An 8,180-nucleotide genomic window follows, 5' to 3' on the forward strand; every position below is an offset into this window, starting at 1 on the left:
CCCATGTGCCATAAACCACAGAGCCCATGCACTCTGGAGCCCGCATGCCACAACTACAGAGCCCACGCACCCTGGACCCCACCCGCCACAACTAAGACCCAACACAGCCAAAAATAAGAAATAATTTTTAATAAAATGAAATATAAGAAGCAAAAAATAACAGAACCAAAAAGAAAAGTAGGGCTTCCCTGGTGGCGCAGTGGTTGGGAGTCCGTTTGCCAATGCAGGGGACAAGGGTTCAAGCCCTGGTCCGGGAGGATTCCACATGCCGCAAAGCGGCTAAGCCTGTGCACCACAACTACTGAGCCTGCACTCTGGAGCCTGTGAGCCACAACTACTGAGCCCACGTGCCACAACTACTGAAGCTCGTGTGTCTAGAGCACATGCTCTGCAACGGGAGAGGTCACTGCAATAAGAAGACCGTGCACCACAGCGAGGAGTGGCCCCCGCACGCCGCAACTAGAGAAAGACCGCGCAGCTGCGAAGACCCATCACAGCCAAATATAAATAAATAAAATAAATAAATTTATTAAAAAAAAGAAAAGTAGACAAATCCACAATCATTGTTAGTGACTTGAACACACACACACGCCCCTCAGTAATTGACAGAACTAGTCAAAACTCAGGAAATAGAAGATCTGAATACACTATCAATTACATTGACATAATTGAATATTTATATAACACTATACCCATCAACTGCAAAATACGCATTCTTTTCAAATACAAATGAAATGTTCACGAAATCGACCACATGCTGGGCCGTAAAACAAAACTCAACAGTCTTAAAAAGACTGAAGTCTTATACAGTATGTTCTCTGATCACAATAAATTAAATAAGAAATTAACAAGAAAGCAAGAGAGGAGACTTCCCTGGTGGTCCAGTGGGTAACACTACAAGCTCCCAATGAAGGGGGCCTGGGTTCGATCCCTGGTCAGAGAACTAAGGTTCCACAAGCCACGTGATGTGGACAAAGAATAAAAATCATATAAAGAAAAAAAGACATTAAATTCCCTAGTACCTAAAAAATATCTACTTCATGGAGGATGCTTAATAAATGTTTAATGAATTTAAAAAGTAGGGCAAAATGAAGGATAGAATGAGAAGGTGTAACATACTTCTAATACCATTTACACCAACTAGGTTGGCAAAAGCTAAAGAAGTCGGACAGTACCAAGTGCTGGAGAGAATGAAAATCAATGGAAACTCTTACAGTTTGCTGATGAGAATATAAATTGATACAACCACTTTAGAAAACAATTTGGCATTAGCTTATAAAGTATAACATTCACATACCTTACCACCTGACAATTCAACTCCTAGGTGTGAATGCTAAGAAGCTCCTGCCCAAGTGCCCCAGGAGATAATTATAAGAATGTTAATAGTAGCTCTGCTCACTATAGCAAAAACTGGAAACATCTCAAATGTCCATCAATAGTAGAAAAGATAAGGCAATTATGGTATATCCACACAGTAAAATATTAACCCACAGTGAAAATGAATGAACCATAGTTGCTTGCAACAACATACATCTTAGAAACTTCGTGTTGAATGAAAAAGGAAAATCACAGAAAAAAATACAAACAATATGATACCATGCTTATGAAGCTCAAACACAAAGAAAATTAGGGGGCTTCCGTGGTGGTGCAGTGGTTGAGAGTCCGCCTGCCGATGCAGGGGACACGGGTTCGTGCCCCGGTCCGGGAAGATCCCACATGCCGTGGAGCAGCTGGACCCGTGAGCCATGGCCACTGAGCCTGCGTGTCCAGAGCCTGTGCTCCGCAATGGGAGAGGCCACAACAGTGAGAGGACCGCGTACCGAAAAAAAAAAAAAAAACACAAACAAAATTAAACAATATGTTGTTTAGGCATATACGTAATTTTTTAAATTATTTATTTATTTATTTTTGGCTGCGCCGGGTCTTAGTTGCAGCAGGTGGGATCTTCATTGCGGCACGCAGACTCTTCATTGCGGCATGCAGGTGGGATCTAGTTCCCCGACCAGGGATCAAATCCGGGCCCCTGTATTGGGAGCACGGAGTCTTACCCACTGGACCACCAGGGAAGTCCCTATAATTTTTTTAAAGCAAGGAAATTATAAATACAAAATTCAAAATAATGGTTAGGAAGAGATGGGGTAATAATGTTCTAACTCAGATTGGATGATGACTTCATGAGTGTTCATTATATTTTCATTCTTTATAATTTATATGTAATGTTTTATATGTATTAAATATGAACTTAAAATATTTTTTAAATAAGGAAAAAGCAATAGAAAGGGTGATAGAAGCATGGAGAAATGAGCTGTTTACTTCTTCCTAGAAGAGAGGAGAAGTTAAGGAGAATTTCATCTAGTAGGTGTGTCAGGGGTCCCCAGGTTCAGTGATTCACTAGAAGGTCTCACAGGACTCAGAGTATAATTGCACTCACAGCTATGATATATTATAGCCAAAAGATACAAATAAAAATCAGCGAAGGGAAAGGGGGCATGGGGCAAAGTCCAAAGGAAACCAGGCACAAGCATCCAAGAGTCCCTTCCCAGTGGAGTCACACAGAATATAATTAATTCCTCCAGCATGACTATAATACCACTTGTGAAGTGTTGTCTACCAGGGAAACTTGCCAGAGCCTAGAAATCCAGGGTTTTTATCAGGGGTTAGTCGTGTAGGCACTCTCTGCCTACCATGTACCAAAATTTCAGGCTCCCATAAGGAAAGAAGATGTTTAGCATAAACCATATTGCTAGCACAGTTTAGGCTCAGTGATCCACTCCTATATGTTAGGGTAGTTAGGAACCCTCCTGAAATCCAAATTCCCAGATGCTAGCCAAAGGCCAACCTTGAAAGCAGGACTTTCAAAGGATAGCACTCTCAGTCCTGCTTTTTCAACTTTTTTCTGCATAGTAAGTAATACTGTTGCTGATATTTGAGGTGAAACTTCAAGAAGTATGTCAAATGGACAAGGTAATATGGTGGAAGGGCATTAAAGGTAAAGAGGTATGAAAAGATGCCCCAGTCGGGGAACAAACCACAGCGCTGAGGTCCTTTCAATATGGGTGGAGCACAAGGCACTTGGGAAAATATCAGAAGAAGGAAGTGGAGAGGGAAAGAGTCAGACTATAATGGGCCTCTTACACCACAGTGGGACATTTTAACTTTGTCCTGCAAGCGATGGGGAGTCATTAAAGTACTGTAGGTGAGGGAGTATAGTACAACGCCTGGCTGAAACAGACTGCTTGTGTCCTCCCAAAATTAAGATGCTGAAATCCTAAACCCCACTGTGATGGTATTAAGAGGTGGGCCTGGGCTTCCCTGGTGGTGCAGTGGTTGAGAGTCCGCCTACCGATGCAGGGGACACGGGTTCGTGCCCCGGTCCGGGAGGATCCCACATGCCACGGAGCGGCTGGGCCCGTGAGCCATGGCTGCTGAGCCTGCGCGTCCCGAGCCTGTGCTCCGCAACAGGAGAGGCCACAACAGTGAGAGGCCCGTGTACCGTAAAAAAAAAAAAAAAATAGGTGGGCCCTTTGGGAGGTGAATAGGTGATGAGGGTGATACCCTCATTCATCGGATTAGTGCCCTTATAAAAGAGACCCTAAGAGAGCTCCCTCACCCTCTCTAACGTGTGAGGATGGAGGGAGATGGCTATCTATGAACCAGGAAAAAGGTCCCCACCAGACACCAGCGCTGCCAGCACTTCAATCTTGGACGTTCCAGCCTCCAGAACTATGAGAAATAAATGTTTGTTATTTAATCTACTCAATCTATGGTATTTTGTTATAGCAGCCTAAATGGATTAAGACACTGGCACAAAATGTAGTAGGTCCTAAGTAAATCCTGTTGATTTCATGTGACTTAAACTACTATGCCAGTTCAATATCTATACAGATTTCTTGGCAATTCTTCAGCAGAGATGGTGGAACTTCATCGATCATTTTAGGCCACTCTAGATTTTCTTAGATACATTAAACTAGACTACATCACTCTGATCCATAATCAAATGCACAGATTATTAACTGAAACTGGTTCTAGGAATTGTGGGATCTAAAACTGGTTCTAAAAAAGCAGGATTTAGGGGGCTTCCCTGGTGGTGCAGTGTGGTTAAGAATCCGCCTGCCAATGCAGGGGACACGGGTTCGAGCCCTGGTCTGAGAAGATCCCACATGCCGCAGGGGAACTGAGCCCATGCACCAAAACTACTGAGACTGCACTCTAGAGCCTGCGAGCCACAAGCTCGTGCTCCGCGACAAAAAAAGGCCACCGCAATGAGAAGCTCGCACATTGCAACAAAGAGTAGCCCCCACTCCCCACAATTAGAGAAAGCCCGCATGCAGCAACAAAGACCCAACACAGACAAAAATAAATAAATAAATAAAATAAATTTTTTTTAAAAAAGCAGGATTTAGGTGATAGGGTCTTCACCAAGATGGAGACTAAAACATAGTATCAATTTGTTAAATTACCAGGAAAATGTAGCTTTCAGAATAAACTGGTAACAACTACCACTTATTATGTGCCAGGCAAGGTGCTAAGTAGTTTATGGAGATTGTTTTCGTTAATCTTCACAACCACCATTTAAGATGGGTATCATTTTCTCATTTACAGATGAAGAAGCAGAGTCACAAATGTGAAATAATTTACCTACGGTCACAGAGGTCATGGGTGCAGAATGGAGCAGTTGATGTCAAGCTGAGTACCTCACAGCTTTAACTGACTGCCTGTTTTTTTTCTCAGAGGTTATTGGGGTTAATCCCCATCCTGCTTGCCTCAGACATCATCCGGGTCCAGAACATCATAGCCATCCGTTGCACCTCATATGGCTCTGAATATCCACCCCTCCTTCCCCAAGGCAACTTAGCAGGGCCTAAAATGGTTGAAATCCCTAGACTGCCACTAGAGTGATGAGAAGAAGCAGTCTTATCTGTTTACCCTAAATTGCCATACAGATATGCTCATTTTTTAAGTGGGCTATTACATAGAAAAAGTTGGGAAGCTCTACTTGAATCCAGTCTAATCCTCCTCCTCTCAAAATCCTCTGGAAATCCCAATCTATGATCAGCAAACTCCACTATACCCTCAATCTGTCCTTGGAAAGTCACTTTATTAAAACCTGGCATCCCCTGAAGACACTGCTTCCCTGTATGCAGCCCTGAAGACACTGTAATAAAAATGACCTAGCCTGAGAAATAGACTAGAATTGTAGCAAACGTGTACCCCCGCAGAGTGAAGGCAAGTCATTTTCTACAGGCAACTGTTTTCCACAATTTCCCTCAGGAGCACCCATGCTATTTTGGATTAATCTCAGGTTCGAATCGAATAACACTTGTTCATATCCTGTTAGTAAAACCTAATCTATGGCCACTTGTAACAGCTGGAGATGTGTTTGCAGAGCTGAGAAGTAGAAAGCATCATATGGGGTAACCCAGAAACCATCATGATCCCCACAACTGTGGCTTCTTTGTCCCACCCTATGCACACTAACCTTGGTTGTTGTATTACTCATGTTTTGTTTTGTTTTGTTTTAATTTTCTGTTTTATTTTATGACGCTTTGACATCTTGGGACCTTGCAGACCAGGATGGAACTGCCCCTCTCAGGGTTTGCTAATTCCTAGAGATAGAAAACCACCTGCCTTCAAGCACACCTTTCATATGCAAACCAACCAATCCAAACCAGTATCCCTAACCACCTCCTTTATGGACTCTCATACACCAAACCAATATTCTCACTACCCTAAATCACCCTAGGGCCAGGTACCAGAAAACCAGGGACCACTCCTATGGCCCAGAGCACTGTTGAAATTATTCAAACTAGTCAACCCAACCTCTTACCTTGCCTCACCCATTCCTTCCTGGGGAAACCACAATAAAGGCTCTGGGCAATGCTCTCCCCTCACACCTTCTGCCTCCTGACCAACCTTGGTGCTTCCCCATATGGCCCTGCATGGGCCTCTTGGGAACTGCACATAATAAAACTTTCAATGGCATTGAACTCCTGTGTCATCACTCAGTCACCTCTATAAATTAAGTCCTGGGCACAATCAAAACACTTGTCACTTCCATTACAGCAGTTAACATATACTCTCTGATATCATGTATAAGTAGATACTTTCATCTCCAGAATTTAATCTCCCTGAGAGTAGGAACCATATTTTACTAAAAAGCTCTGTAGGACTTGCCTGGTGGCGCAATGGTTAAGAATCCGCCTGCCAATGCAGAGGACACGGGTTCGAGCCCTGGTCTGCGAAGATCCCACATGCCAAGGAGCAACTACACCCATGTGCCACAACTACTGAGCCTGTGCTCTAGAGCCCACAAGCCACAACTACTGAGCCCGCATGCCACAACTACTGAGCCCACGTGCTGCAACTACTGAGCCCACGTGCTGCAACTACTGAAGCCTGCGCCTAGAACAACAAGAGAAGCCACCACAACGAGAAGCCCGCGCACCGCTACGAAGAGCAGCCCCGGCTCATCGCAACTAGAGAAAAGCCTGCGCACAGCAAAGAAGACCCAACACAGCCAAAAAAAAAAAAAAAAAAGGAATATAAAAAAATAAATAAAATTTTAAAAATAAATAACAAATAAAAAGCTCTGTAGTGTGGGTTTGCATGCCCAAGAACACACACACAATCACTGTTTATTCAACTGAAATGTTTGCTGAACTGTGGCCAATTTCTGTCCCTTCACAAAGCCATTTCCCTGGAATTGTTCTTCTCCCATAGCAACAATACACAGTAGAACATGTTGAGAAGTGGTTCTCATTTTCCACAGGGAAGAAATACAAAAGCCCCACAAATACAAGGCATCACCTGCACTGCTGGATCCCAATAAGGAGTCCAGGCCTGGACCAATATTAGAAGCATTTACACAAAGCAGAGAAATGGTGACACGGGCTGTTCAGACACTCAGTGCTGTAGCTCAGGACTCTGCCTCAGTGACACAGGGGACAAATCGTGACAGCATTCATTGGAGAATAAATGGAAGTTATTTTGAGCATCTAATTGGATTGGGAGTGGGGAACTGGGGATTATTTATTATTATTTCCAATAATGTATAGCATCTTAAGTATCCCATTCTCAAGATTTGCTCCACTGTGCTTAAAAAATACATATGCTTGAGTTCTGGGACTTTGACAAAAATGCCCTCTATCCCTTGGTATTTCTACCTGAACAATTCATGCTATGCAAATATGAATAACTAGAAATCTTCTTTAAGATAAATAAGTAACATATAGTCATCGGTTTTTAGGCTGGTCATCTGGTATTGGCAAAAAGACATGGATTTGCAGTCTGAAGACTGGTGTGTTCAAGCACACCAGTGACTGGGCTCTGTCACTAACTAGCTGTGTGACCCTGATAAAAACCTTCACCTCTCTGTCTTTATCGTCAAATAAGAATCTATCATAAGAGAACCACCCTGAGGATTAAACGTTATAATGTATGTTAGAGGTGCTTCATAAACTATAAAGCACTCACAAACATCAGTCATCTATTGCATTGGAAGCTCCAGAGCCTGGCATGAGGCCTGACACAGAGCTGGTGCTCAGTATTTGTAGTCTAAATGAGTAAATACCACTGATGAGCTGTGTGACCTCAGGCAAGAAAAATCTCTCTCCTCCTCCTCTGATACCACTGTCCCCCTTGTTCACTGGACTACAGCCATACTGTCCTTTTTCCTGTTCCTCCTATACAGCAAGCTCAGTCCTGCCTCAGAGCCTCTGCTATTTCCTCTGCCTGGAACACTCTTCCCCAGCTCTTTGCATGGCCATCCCCTTCTCATCAGTCAGGTCTTAGGTCAAATGTCATTTCTTCAGAGGCTTTCTCTTACCACCCTGACTAATGTTCCTCCCCTATCATTCACCCAATATATATTCCTGTTTTATTTTCTCCTCCTGTTGACTTGTTTATTACACTCTCCTTCACTAGAATAAAAAACACTCTACTAGAGATTCTCTGTCTGTCTTGTTTACCACTGTATTCCAATGCCTAAGACAACATCTAGCTCATAGAAAACTCTCAACAAGTGTTTGAATAAATGAGGTTGGAATAACTTAGTATCAAAAGTTTCATTCATTCAACAAATGTTTTGTATGTACCTATGAGGATTCAGGCTCTATTTCAATGTGCTGGGGATTCAGCTGAGAACAAAACAGACAAAAATTCCTGTTTTCTTGGGGCTTGCC

The sequence above is a fragment of the Monodon monoceros genome, unplaced genomic scaffold (assembly GCF_005190385.1).
Source record: "Monodon monoceros isolate NGI ecotype Baffin Bay Population unplaced genomic scaffold, NGI_Narwhal_1 Super_Scaffold_12, whole genome shotgun sequence".
NCBI lineage: Eukaryota > Metazoa > Chordata > Mammalia > Artiodactyla > Monodontidae > Monodon > Monodon monoceros.